We start from the raw sequence: 15,313 nt of genomic DNA on the forward strand, positions 1-15,313 counted from the left end.
GAACGCACACGGAGAAAAACGACCCCAAGGCCATAGTTTCTACAAAAAAGTGGGTCATTTTTCTACGTAGAATATTGACCAGGGGGTAAATTTCTACGTAGAAAAATGACCCCCGGTCAATATGCTATGGGGGTCACTTTTCGTCGTTACACCAGCAAGTGGTGGTATCTCAATAATAATGATAAATTCTCTGAGGGACGTGTAGCAAACAGACAAACAAACTCATTTTCTTGAAAGTCGTACTTCTAAGATAATCACTGATAATATACCCAGGACTATGAGGTGAATGTTAAATGAGCAAAGGTAAAGATAATGAAAACTAATCAGAATAAAATATCCCTTAACCAGTAAGAAATTGTGAAGAGAGCTACATGCCCATGAAAATACAATATTGATAGATTGATTGATTATTGTTTACGACGAGTCGGCAATAAAAGAAGGATCAGATGTCAAGGAATCAACATCCCCTATCCTATTAGCTGGTTAATTTGAAACACCACCAAACGATATTATAAACATCAATGGTCAGTAAAATATCAAAATATCAAACTCTGTCGTGAATTTTATCTTAAATTTGAAAGAGTAAATCTAGCCAATACATGTATATATGACAATTGTAATAATGATTAATGAAACGTCTTCTTATGTATAAAGGAATTGAAGATAACGAACAGTATTCAATATTAAAACAATACAAAATGAGAGCAGAACAAACACGGACCTCTCAAACTTCAGAGGTGGGATCAGGTGCCATGGAGGAGAGAGCATCCCCTGCTGGCTGGTCACACCCGCCGTGTGCTCCTTGTCATGATCGGGAAATAACGGAAAAAATCCGTCGTCAATTCAGTGTATAAATAATGGGCTAACAATTAGTACGAAAAAACATCTGTCAGCATTTGACTCAATGATAATAATGTATTTGCTGACAAGGTCATCGATCAAAGAACTTACGAAATGAGAACTTTAAACGAGACTGCGGATATTCTTGTTTCATCAACTTGTTTGTCGACAATTTACCTCGTTTCATAAATTGTTCATATGTAGAGATGCTCTTGCGTATCGAATCAACTGAAATATATAAACGCCGTATGCAGGTGATGAAGGTATATTGCTGCATAAGTAAGGGAAGTTGACGATAGAAAAGTTAAATTCATCACGTTTATAATAGAGCTTTTTCGGCATAGTGTCTTTTTCAGGTATAATATCTAAGTATGAAACAGATGTTTTAGACTCTGTGGAATCTTTTATCTCAAGCTCACCAGGATATATCGTATCGACATAGGGGTGGAAATTACCATTGTTAATTGACAATACGTCGTCAATATAATCTAAATGTTGAGTTGAAGGCCACAGCAAATGTTTTCTTCTTTTCATGCATAAGATTTTGCACAAATTCTGCTTCACATGAATACAAAAACAGGTCTGCTAATAACGGAACGCAATTGGTACCCATGGGAATTTCAACAGATTATTGGGAGACCTGGTCTCTAAAAAACAACATAGATATTGTCAATCAGAAACTCAAGCATCTTTTTGATGTCAACTTCAGAGTACTTAAGCTTGTGTGTGCAGTCATTTTTTTTTTACATTATAATTTTGCAAATGACCAAGTAAGTAAATTTACGAGTTCCATATTTATTGAAAAAGCAGCTGTCAATGATATAAAATAGCCTGGACTTTAATTGATCGTGGGGAATGGTTTAGTTTCTTAAAAAACGTTTGCGTCTTATGTAGAAGTTTCTTTAAAAAATTAATAATTCATAATCGAACATTTTAATACTCAATCTAATCATTAGAAATCTTGAAAACAAAATATTTTGCTAATTTACTAAATGTTATATAATCTTCACAGAAACTCCATAAATGATTCCCAACCTGTTTGTCCAGAGAGTATTCCGATGATAAATATTGCTAAAAGATTACTTGAACTTCAGAGCATATTATATAACAAATTTATTGAAATATTGATTATCAAAATAACCTCAAGTAGATAAATTAATTTATATTAGATATTAAAAGCAAGTAAATGCATAAGAATAGCATATTCAAGTATATAATTAATAATTATATACTTGAATATGCCATTCTTAATTACTTATTAAATGCTTGTTAATTTGGAAATATAAAAATTAATGTTAGGAAGAATCTTTATTAATTTTGATAATTTTTTTTTACATAAAACATTTATTTAGAAAAATTAAAAAGTACTTTGATAAAAAACCCTCAGTTTTAAAAGTGCATAGGATATTTTAAAGCAGCTGTAATTTACAAGAATGAAATTTAAATACCACACACATAGTCAGTGTGCATGATCAAAGTTTTCCAGTCCCGGCCATATCAGTGAAAATCGCACAAGGCCAGATGTACATCAATGCTAGCCTGGTCTCTTTATTCTTCATCTAATGCATGTCCTCTAAGATCCCTTGTAATTTATTTAGGAATGTGTTTATCACCACTAAAGATATTATCTATGAATGATGACAAACTCCTGAGTAATTTATGTAGTCCATAAAGAAAGCGTTACAAAAGCTTCATATAAAAAGTAATGTCCGCTAATTTGTACAAAAACGAATATATATTCGTAGTTTTTCACCCAAGTTCATTTACATGAAAGCTCTATTGATAAAGTGCTCCAACTATTTTAACAATGAGTATTGAATAAAAAGAAATGTGACGACCTAACAGACTGAAGACATTTTAGCTACAGAAATAATTTTATATTTCGATAGGGATCGAGGAACTTTGTGTATGATGAATGAAAAAAAATACACAATTGAAAACAAGGTTTCGTAATAGTAAAGTAAAATCCTGAAAGCGTAGCGCAGGGGTGTTTATTTTTGTCAAGTTTTGTAGATTTAGTATCTGTCAGTGGACTCAAGGCAACACTATAGAGCCAGGTGCGTTAAGGTTATATATATATTTTTACCTGAAGAATGTGACGTAATGACAGGTAACACGTACTTAACTCTGGATATACTGCAGATATTCAACCTTACGGATCATAGAAGCTGCTTCATGTTGAGGTATATCACTCCACAAGTTCCTGGTTATTTGTCTGTTTGCCATTAGTGATTTCTGTATTTTAACATCTAACACTTATGTTTGCATCATCATTATCTTGAAAAACTTATGTTTTCCGTCAGAGATATCTGTGTATTATTAGAGCAGAATAGAATTCTACCTGGCCATAACAATGAAGAAAACACGTGCCACGAGTTTTTACTTCAGAGGTTTTTTTCTGAACACGTGTTTTGAATCGGGCACACAGATTTGCTTTAGCTATTCACCTATAATATAGAATGAAGTTAAAAGAAAATAAAACCTGGCTGTCCAACTGACTTTAATGGAAATAATATATAAATGAAGAGATGCGAAGCATATTACACTACAAATCGCAAGTAGAGTACAAAAGGACCTCTAAATTATCAAGGATGGGATCGGATGCCATGGAGTAGTTAACATCTCCTTCCTCAACTCATATCCGCCATGCAGAACTTAATTGTCATGATCTAGCAAACAGAAATATTCATAGACAATGAAGAAATGGTGGCCTAGTAATTTGCATGAAAAATGTCGGTGAACATTCAACTTTATGGTAGACTGTGTTAGCTAACAATGACATTTTTGTATCAAGAAGAAAACTTGCAAAATATTATTTTTAAGCGAGACTGCTGATATTCTTAAGAAACGAATACATCAACTTGTTTGTCGATAAATTGCCTCGTTATAGAAATGCCACAGTAAGGGTTTTTGTCTTTTTGTGTATATGTTTTTGAATGAATTCTGCTTCATGCAATAGTATTACACAATTCCAAGTACGTCTGCCAATAAAATAACATTTGAAAGCCATAGGAATTCCTACAGATTTGGTAAAAATCTGATCTCAATAAAAATTATATACATGTAGATATATTGTCTATCCTATCAGAAACTCATGGATCTTTTAATATTAACTTCGGAATACTTTTTTGTACAATCAAAATGGTAAACATCGACAATTATAAAAGCAAAAACTGAACTGAGGAAATACAACAATCCCACCTGTGATGGAAGTCCATGTTTGCTCTTTTACCATTTTGTATTGTTGCACTGTTAGGAATGAAATATTGGTAGTTATCTTCATATTTTATTAAATATTTAGGCGAAAAAATAGGCAGAATTGCGTATCGCTGAATTTTTATTTATATTTTTAATACAACCTTTGCTTGTTTCAAAGGCATGCATTTTTGTCACGAAATTGAAATTTCACATTGACTGTATAAGTCATCATCGAGAAATGAAACTAAAAAAATGACCAATATATTTCATGAAAGCCCGTGGCTTTTAATAAAGTTTACGATATTTTTTCATTTCTAATTCCACATGAAGAAATTGATTTATGACGCCAATGCTATAAAAAAGGAAACTATCTAATCACGTCGTGGTATCTCCTTACAGAAGTGTATAATCTGACGTCAAGGATTAGTAACAGTATTTCCGCTTTCTTCTAGACTTATATCATCCTAAGACAAGGTCTAATGGTACTTCTGCTTGAGTTTCATTCCAGTACGTTACATTGTAGTAGTACTCCTGCTTGAGTTTTTTTTTCAATAGAAGAATCCTTGGATTGTGTAGTCAGGACAAAAATATCATTTCAAACAGAATCTCAAGCCATTGATCACTTTCTGAATTTTCATCATTGACAATCTTTGTGTCGTGATTTTTTTTTACCAAGTTCAAAGAATTTTTACATTTATATTTGGTTAATTTGACAAAAATACATGAGGCTTTTTCATGCATAATTCGACAAACTACACAAGGATAAAAGAGAGCGCTAATAAGAAAAACACAATATCTATTATCTAGTAGCACATATTTTTTTCTTTTCTCTCTTATATTTTAGATTAGTACTTTTGAATTTTTTATTGTCAAGTCATACGAAAAGTTTATAAAATGCATATTATACAATGTTATGTATACCTTTCATTTTAAGATATACCAGGTATTATTGCATGTTTTCATTGAAACTGTAGAACGCATCTGGACACTTTCCTCTTTTAAAGATAACCACCTGAAAATGAACCAATTATCCGCGTGCTTTTGTTGAATTTACATCATCATTCAAAAGGTCTTTTTCTTTTGACTCTTTTGAATTTACATTCATCATCCGAACGTCTTTTTCTTTTGACTTCCGTTAATTAGACCTCAGGTTGATTTTGTCTTGTTTTACTGTGTATAGATCATTACTCAATATCGACATCTTCATTAACTAAATGGGCTGTGATATAGGCCCCGGTAATTAAAAAGAAACATTAGCAGTTCCGGGAAATTTGACACAGTATCTTACTACAGATATCAGCTGGCCACGAAGCATCTGTTCAAAGATTTTTATACAACAGATACTGCGTTCTGCATACATTGCAGAAAATATATATATGAAAAATCATTGTTTCTCAATTCTTATGTGAAAAGAACAAGTAAATGATATTGGTTTTACCTGCATGTATTTGCAAATATAAAAAAAAACTTGAGAAACGTGAGAAAAATTAAATATTCTTACATGTAAATAATTTGCAATTTTTTTTTCTTTTGAGGATAATCTAGATTAAAACATTACTTTTTAAAATTTACTGTAATGTAATCGTAAACTAAGGTAATTTAAAAATACATCTTGTCTCTTTTAAAAATTGGCTTAAAATGCAAACTAGAAATTCATGCCATGATTTTACATTGAATACACTGACTTAATTTGATTTGCTCAGCATATCACAAAAAATGTGATCTTGTCGACTGGTCCAGCGAAGATTTTATGGCTTTATCACAATTATAATGGTCCCGGCGATACAGGTTAGTCATGGCGGTTCCTCTTCAGTGCCAAATAATTGAAACATTCAATCCCGAACACATCATAGGTGTGACTCAGCTTCCGATACGATGAAGGATTTCACGTCTCGTTTGACAAGAATTATCAATTCTATAGTTATATTGAATGAATGTAATTGATAAAGAGACACCCGATGAATGCCACTTAGAAATTTACCAGATTTATTTTTTGTTTTCTGATCAGGATTTTTATATATTCCTAAGACCGAATACATGTAGTTACATTTCATTTGTTTTTTGAAAACCTTATATTGACTTGCATTTATCTGCATTGATAAAATTTTCATTATTGTTCAAAGTAGCAGAGTTTTTTCCCCTAATATTTAATTCTTATTGCTAAAATCAAGCCAAACATTGCACGAAAAACCTTTTGACAAGACCCATTATTTGGAAACTTACTTCAAATATGTAAAATAAAAGAGAGACTTTCGTTAAGACTTAATGAACATATTTCTTTCTGTAAAATGAAATATAGACCCATTATTTGGTACAAACAATTACTTAGAGCAAAAAATATATATATATGCTCTTTGTCATATCGTGTAAACAGAAAAATCTGTAGAACTTTCCGAGTATAAATATAAAATGGTCAAAGACATCAGTATGACAAAACTCATAACTTTGATCTAATGATAGATTGTATTTGCTGATAAGGTCATTGTATCGAGAAGTGAGAACTTAAGAAATGATGACTTTAAATGAGGTTGTTGAAATCATTGTTTCATCAACTTACTAGTAAACGCGAGTAGCTTGCCGAGTTTAAGAAAGATATGGAGATAACGAACAGTATTCAATCTCAAAGTCCATAAAACAATACAAAATAGGAGCAGAGCAAACACGGACTTCCGAATCATCAGTGGTGGGATCAGGCCTGGGGCCATAAAACTTAGACGAGCTCACTTTTGATCTCAGTCTCACTTTTCCACTACATACTCCTTTGGAAAAAGTAAGACTGAGATCAAAAGTGAGCTCGTCTAAGTTTTATGGCCCCCAGGCCAGGTGCAATGGAGGAGTGAGCATCCCCTGCTGACCGGTCACACCCGCCGTGTGCTCCTTATCATGATCGGGAAAGAACGGAAAAATCCGTCTTTAATTCAGTGTATAGATAATGGAATAACAGTAAGTATGAAAAACGTCAGTCAGCATTTGACTCAATGATAAATTGTATTTGCTGACGAGGTCATTGCATCGACCATAGAATTTACGAAATGATGACATTAAACTAGACTGTTGATATTCTTGTTTCATCAACTTGCTTGTCAGTAATTTACCTCGTTTTAGAAATTGTTCATACGTAGAGCATGCTTTTGCGTATCGAATTAACTGAGATATATGTACTCCGTATGCAGGTGATGAAGGTATATTGCTGCATAAGTAGGGGAAGTTGACGATAGAAAAGTTAAAGTATTACGTTTATCATATGGCTTTGTTGTTAGATAACCATTAACATCATTTTCAAGTAAAATATCCAAGTATGAAACAGATGTGTTAGACTCCTGTGGTATCTTTTATCTCAAGTTCACATGGATATATCGTATCGACGTAGGAATGGAAATTACCATTGTTAATTAACAAAACGTCGTCGATATATCTAAATGTAGAGTTGGCGGCCACAGGAATTGTTCTCTTCTTTTTACGCATAAGATTTTACACAAATTCTGCTTCATATAAATATTAAAATAGGTCTGATAATAACAGAGCGCAATTGGTACCCATGGGAATTCCAATAGATAGTAAGAATACCTGGTCTCCAAAAACCACATAGATATTGTCAATCAGAAACTCAAGCATCTCTTTGATGTCAACTTCAGAGTACTAATGTGTGCAATCAGAAAGTGTTTTAACAAAATAATTTTGCAAATGACCAATAAAAAGGTAAGTAAATTTACGAGTTCCATTTTTATTGAAAAAGCAGCTGTCAATGATTTGAAAAAGCCTGGACTTTAATTTATCGTGGGGAATGGTTGTGTATGAAGTTGAAAAGTCGTAAGTTTTTAAGCTGTTGATTTTGGTAAAATCTGGTGATTTCAGGTTGTCAAAAAGCTCTTTGGAATTTTTAAGTATCCACATCTGATTCACACCACTTCTTGAATATATTGTTGCACAGTACTCTTGAAGTTTTCCCTTCACAACTGCCAATATCTTAGTGAGGAGTATCGAAAGAGGCTTGGTTGAACATTTACTGGAACACGCAGTGTATCTTTGTTTGTAAGGATTTTTATGAACTTTTGGAATCCAATATATATATATAGGGTAGTTCAAATTCATTTTGGCTTTGTGGAATATTAAAAATATTTAAAACTGACATATGATTTTGAAGAATTTCTTCCTTAGAAAGGGAAGTATGAGTATAAGTAGGATTACCACTTGTAGAATTAAATCCAAGTTCCTCTAAAATACAATTTATATAATGATCCTTACAAACGAAGACAATGTTGTTATCTAATTTGTCGGCAGGGATCAGTACGCACCAGTCATGAAATCTATCTAATTCTTTTGAATGCATGTTGAGCATGGTCTTCCTTATTAAATCAACCGAAAGACAAAACCTCCTTTTGCAGGTGTTAGGTATATTACAACATAAGAAAGACTGGCTTTAGAAAAGTTGAAGTCATCACATTTATTATAAAGTTTTATTGTTAATGTTACCGTTATCGTCTTTTTATAGAAAAAAACCGAAATATGAAACAGATGTGTTAGACATTCAGTGTCGTTTACTTCAAGTTCACTGAGATATATCATGTCGACATATGAATAAAGTAAATTTTGAAAATTGAAAATACGTTGTCGATATATCTAAATAATGAAGGCCACAGCAAGTATTTCGTCTTTTCATGCAGAAATTTTTATATAAATTCTGCTTTATAGATATAGATATATATAGCATGTTTGGATGACATGATGTCCAAAAGCTACATATTAAACATTGCCATTTAGATACTCAATCATCCTTTTTAATATCAAATCAGTTATTTGTACAATCAGAATGTTATTATAACAAACATAATTTACAAAATTTGTAAAGTCTAACGTTTTGATGTTATTATTTTTGGTAAAGTTTTGTGTCATTTAAAATTTTCAAAATGTTCCTTGGAGTTATTATGTATCCAAATCTGATTTACAAATACTTTTCTTCGTTTTACAGTTTTACAGTTCTCCTGAAGTTTCTACTTTACTGCTGTAAATATTTAGTGAGGAGTAAAGAAAAAAAGTCTTTTAACAACTACAGAATTTAATTTGTTTGATATAATCGTGTATTCTCTAAGTCACCACCGTATCTAATTGCGAAGTACGAATAAAGCCGTGTCTCGTTCTTAATCAGCTGTGAAGCAGTGATTGATACAAGCATCGTATCTAAACCTAATATAATGATCTACGGAATTGAGAGATTAAAAGATTTACGAAAGTAGAAAGTGTTTTCTATTTCCTTACAAATGAATCGAGAAAGCTTTTTGCATTTGTATTGACATTCCTCAGAAAATCAATCCACATAATGGACTCTCACGACCAAACAGATTAATATAGAGTAAGAAAACAGAATTAACCCAGCCAAAATATGATAGAGTGAGTGTAATCATCAAATTTAGTTTTCGATCATACATATAGCGATAGCTTAGAGAACAGCTATATATACGTCTATAACACTGTAGGGATAACGATTGGTCTGGGCTTGGATGTATTAAGATGTACGTTAAACTATTGACGAATGCTCACTATCATCTTTACAGACTGTGTTTGCTACCTAAGGCAACTGTCTACTAATGACGTCCTTCCTTTGATGATGGTTGCTGCTTCCAATGAATTCAGAACCCATTTTCTGGTATCATTCCTTAGAGTTTGAACACCTTTAGGTGCTTGAGAATCGTTCTCATCAAATCGATGAGGACCGTTTTGAGAGCAACAATTGAACTGCTTTTTTTCTCATCCCAAAATATATATTAAATCAATTGATTGCGCATTAAGACCTTAAGCGGTATCAGTTTCTGTAGTAGGTTTTATTTTCACTGAAATGATCAATCTAAAACACATCTGTCAAATGTAAATCCATGATTATTTTTACGATAGAATGGATGGTTGATTTTCGAACCCTGATTGATTTTCCCCTCATTATATCATTTGTCTATTCAGATTTTATCTAAAAAGACTTTTGTCCCAGATTCCTGATTTTTATGAACAAGACCTTAAAAATAAACTTTCGAAACTTTCTAGAATGTTAAAAAGTTTAAATGAATTTGTCTGATTTGAACTTGTATGTGCAAATTATGACCCCGGTTCTAGTGTGGGGCCACAATAGGGGTTTCAAAGTTTTACACGGGAATATATAGGAAAGAAGTGTTTTGCAGTGAACAAATGAAACATCCCCTCTTCTATTCTGCTGGAGAGGAATGTCCTCCATTTGCCCCAATCTAAAAAAAAACTCTAAGATTCTTTGAGGGAAACCAATGTATTTCTTTAGAAATATATGCAAATCCTACTCACGACTGTACGCGCAGATATTTTCGCTAAAGTGGCAAACTTTACATAAAGACTCTTATTAATACAAACGTATAGACATTCTTAGTCAGATAAAGTGAATTTGGTTGTTTTAATATGTCTTTTTGATTCCTTAGTCGATACAAACTTTCCGTTCAATGTGAAAAAAAGTTTCCCGGAAGTGAGCAGCTACCAGAATAAGGAAAATGCAGGATCATTGAAAGCATTAGACATTTATGACTCCTGTTTGTATGAATGAAATAAATACAGTTAAACTAAATACTTGGAATTCTGCAGCTATGAAATATTTTTTTCAATATAATGAATTCATAATGTTACACCATTACAACATCCGAAACAAGGGCGACTGAATTTGCTTTTATGCAACCCATGTTCAGTGATGTTTATGGATTGATATAGCATTTCAGGACATAAATTGGAAGAGATACAGGAGTCGTATATAAAAGATAGATAATCAAAATAAATTTGAAGTAGACAACAAATTGTTTCATTATTGTACCGAGTGGGTAATATTCTCCAGAAACTTGAGTTACTGAGTAAATCATATCTAAACCACTAATAACACACAAATTTCAAGTCACTATTATCCCCGTACACCTCGATACTGTGTTTGGATTGATAAATGGTGTATTGTCTTATAGCAGCTCATTCTCCGCCAGGAATTTCCCCTGGAGAGTAACTGGTAGATATGCCGACAGTGCACACCCTATACTATAAATATTGTATCCGATATATTATTTATATCATTCCTCACATGTTTAGTTAACCGCTACTAAATGAGCGCTATTACGGTACACAAACTCTTATATAGCATGTAAAGTACAGAAAGTGTTGTACTCTTTGTAACTATAGGTATCATATCGTATCTTTTAACCTCTCCGATGCATCTTGACACGAGATGAAGAAGAGGAGAATACGGGTAAAAAATGATCGGATTATTCGAGCTCCACCTACAAAACATGTATTTTTATATAGAAAGTATATCTGCGATTTGATGTCTTTTTGATGAAGAGAAACTTGCTTCCTTGCCAGATTCGAAATGAGAGGAGTTCATTGAGCATGACGCTGAATCTCTCCTTATGACCTTGAGTCTGGGTCAACAACAGTACTGCGGGCATAAAACTATAGGACAAAATACGCCATTACATACATGTATAGGAATTACTTACTGCCATTTTGTCTACATCAAAACTACCAGCAGTAATATTTTTTTCAAAAAATTAAGTTTTTTTTCCATATAATGATATACAGTTTCAATTTAGTTGAAGAAAGTAGGCAAAACGTAAAAAAGTTTTAGAGCTATATAATCCTTTTCTTTTCTGCCTTTTACTTTATTAGTCTGGCTACAAAATACATATGTAATGTAAAATGGTTTTGTTTGAACTATACTAAAAATAATGCTTAGGCTTCGTTTTCTATATGAAGATTTTTTTTTTTAATCTTTACGAAATAGATTGCTGTTCGAGACTGTGATAACCTACAGAATTTTATTCATTTTATCCAATGGAATCAACCAAATTGATAAAAAATGTTCACTGATCTCTAATTTCCAAGAACTTCTAATACTACGTCCTTTGAAATCTGAACTTTATATACTTGAGGAGACATATTTTCCATTGAATTCTTCCAGAAATTAGTGGATGGTATGACAAATTGTATAAACAGTTTCAGATGTAAATCCCAAGTTTAGATTTACCGATCGAATGCTGCAATAAACAAGGTTATCGCTGTGTGACTCAATGAGAGCTCTAATGTTTAACATCTTTCAATTTCTAGGGTTATATGATTCCATCGAATCTTGTTTATGGAGACGTACAAGATATCTCATAAATCAAAATTTACAAGGGGTAAAAAGAGTACTAAAGTTTTGCTCGAAAACATATCTTACGAATATAACATATTTGGGAATAGAACCATTCAAAGGATTTTGCGAAGAGTAATTTTTCATGATTTATAGTAAATTGCAACTACCTCAGTAAATTGCTCTAATTACAATATTATTTTTGTTTTTATTAACTTGTGTAAAAAAAAATGTTATACATCACGTAAATGGTTAATAAAATAACCAAGTTAAAACTTTAAATAAAAGAGATGAATTTTTCATCAAAGTTTCAGTTTCAATCAGTATAGAGATGATCGAGTGATTACCTGTGGGTATACATGCTCTGGATGATACCTTTCGGGGGAATGCTTTGATGTAATTAGTGGAAATTCTCACAGCCATGTGGTAAAATCACAGAACCACGGACCTGTCAATCCATCATTATTATTTCCAGGCCGTGCAGCAGATGCACCCCTCCAAATGTATGAATGGAGAAAGAAATTCAAAGTGCAGGGTGCTGTATGCAGCAGGAAGACTTTCATACTTTGCATGCAATGAATATTTAAACTGAAAGTAACAATTCATAGGAGAACTGATGTTCTTTCAGTATTGGTTTTTAGAAGATATAAATTACCTTTAAGAATGGAGGCAGATAGAACCTCTCTAATGTCAGTATGGAAGTTATCTGGAATTTTTCGCGCCACTAAATGTCATTAGATTTTATTTTCTATTAATTAGATTTTTCCAATATTGCGCTTCGAAGAAACAAAAATTGATTATGATGCAATTGTATCAAGTGGAAGAAACTATATTTCATCAAATTTGTTGTCAAACTTAGATAGACGGACTTTTTGTCTATGCATGTCTTTGTTCTGTTTTTGAAAATAATATTCTAATTAGTGTTGGCAACGAGTACCCGGTTAACCGGTTAACCGTCGAACGATGCGAGTATCGGTTAGTAAAACTGCTATTCGGTTACTCGGATAAAATAAATTCTACATATAGTAAAGACATAGAAAATGAATGATTTATAATTTATAAATGCACTGGTATACTAACTTACACATTTCCCTAATTTTAGGTACCGTTAGACTTGATCGATTGCATGGTTGTAGTGGATCAAACTGTTTTGATTAGTTTTCACAGTTTATATAATTGATAGCTTTGATTGCTTGGGGTATACATCTTTTGAAGGCCTGAGTTATACATGTAATTACCTCTTTTGATAATTTAACGAGATGCCGCCGCAGACATAATAAGCTTAGAGTTGTAACAGAAGAAAAGCTGATTCAAAATCTGTTAAATCAACTAATCTTTTAAAAATATTCGGAAACCAGCGATTTACTGGACACTCCACATATTAACTCTTAATTATGGAGTATGTAAATAATTATTCTCCTTGATTGCGATATATTTCAGGGGCTGAAAAGGAAAGTGTAAAATGGTGACCGACGATGACATATATATTTGTCTTCTTCGTGTGTCGAATTCCTTATTTTCTTTATTTTAAAACAGTAAATCTTTGACGATATCGTATGTGTGTATTGTAAACATTATGTCCATATACAGTATATTTGCGGATTACTTCTACCTATAAGTATAGAATAAGATAAATAATAGATATTGATACTTTTACCAAAAATCATCCGAGTAACCGGGTACTCGATCGGAAGATGAAGCGAGTAACCGGTTACTAAAAATCGTCCGATTTGCCATCACTAATTCTAATCAATAGAAGTGTTTTCAAGCATGGACTTTAACTTCATATACATAGTCAGGCGTGTTTTTTTCTCTGGCGTATACATTGTTTGTGCTCGGTACTTCAAAGGTACTAATGAAGATATTTAAGATGCGTACTCATTTCAACATTTCTGTGGAGTTTTCAAGATGATTGCATAAGTAATTATTTGTAAATATGAGATGAATTTTGAAACTTTCTAAACATGAATGACCACAATTCATTTATCTTTCTTGCGGTTTCACTAAATATACTGACAAAAAAATAAATGTTTTAATGCTAAGAAATGCAATTTTTGATAGACGACTCTTTTCGCATTCAAAAATGATAAAATGAATCGTATAGAATTAGGCGATCCATCGGAAGGCACGCAATACAAATTTTAGTTACAAACTTGCATTTGATCAATTATTCAAGTTAATACTGCACCACAGACATATAAGCTTCGCCAGAGAATAATTCACTACAAATGCTTCTAACATTTCTACAGGCCTGACATTTTAATGTAAAGTCTTATAAAGATCTTTTTAATGATGGCATTTTTCATGTAAACATTGAGATATCCACAGAGTCTCCTTAATGCGGATTTGATAATTATTAATGTGCCTGTATACAAAAGTGTTAAAACTTTCTTTCTCTTGATAATTTGATTCTCTTTTCTCTACGGTCATGACAACAAAACCCAGACATTTCCATAAATCTTAAGTCTAACAGCCTATTTAACAGAAGTTTGAAGTGTTTTCAAACTGTTCAGTTGTGGAGAAAAAAGGCACGAATGATCTTTACTGGACTGGGGTTTATACCTTGTATCAAGGCACTTAGGTTTGAAACAAATAAAGAGGTCATTCTGACCAAGCATTTATATTTAATGTGCAAAAATACTGATGTTTGTGTTGAGGTCAAATATTTATTATTGCCCTCTTTAAATTCAATGACCGTGAGCTACCTCCCTTTACCAGATGCTGGAATCTTAAGTAGGTGATTGTTAAAGTTTTGTGTTTGTACTGACTGTGCTTTATTCCCACACAAATCCTTGTTGGTATTATTGGTATATCGGTTATACTGTGAAATGTTTATTATTTAAATTTTCATCTAATTCATGAACCATTTTACTAAGTGGTCTATAATTATGTAGAATAATTAAAGATAGAACACCTTAACAAACTTTTACTGATTTGTTTTCTCCTGAACGTGAATTACTTTTTCATTCACATGTTCATTACAACCCTGTACTACCTAAAACCGTTAAGAAGAAAATGTTTTAAGAGTAGCATTCATTACAAAACAAATATTTGGAATCAACACCATTAAATTTACCCGGGGTACAAAGTTACACATCTGTTATACCATTGTGACAAGTACAGAATTCATAACAAAACCCAATAAAAGACCTCTTT

At 32.3% G+C, this 15,313-nt stretch overlaps 1 protein-coding gene across 1 annotated transcript in view; it reads left to right on the forward strand.

Annotated features, from left to right (window-relative positions):
* The first annotated feature begins 961 nt into the window (after nt 1–961).
* LOC134228632 (putative oxidoreductase YteT) overlaps nt 962–15,313 on the forward strand; it is a 164,502-nt gene continuing 150,150 nt past the window's right edge. Inside the window, exon 1 of the mRNA XM_062710308.1 lies at nt 962–966. The gene's annotated coding sequence lies outside the window, so the exon portion shown is untranslated. The remainder of the gene's footprint in view (nt 967–15,313) is intronic.

This window comes from Saccostrea cucullata, unplaced genomic scaffold, assembly GCF_032062105.1.
Source record: "Saccostrea cucullata isolate Sc308-1 unplaced genomic scaffold, CSIRO_AGI_Scuc_v1 ctg547, whole genome shotgun sequence".
NCBI classification, from domain to species: Eukaryota; Metazoa; Mollusca; class Bivalvia; order Ostreida; family Ostreidae; genus Saccostrea; species Saccostrea cuccullata.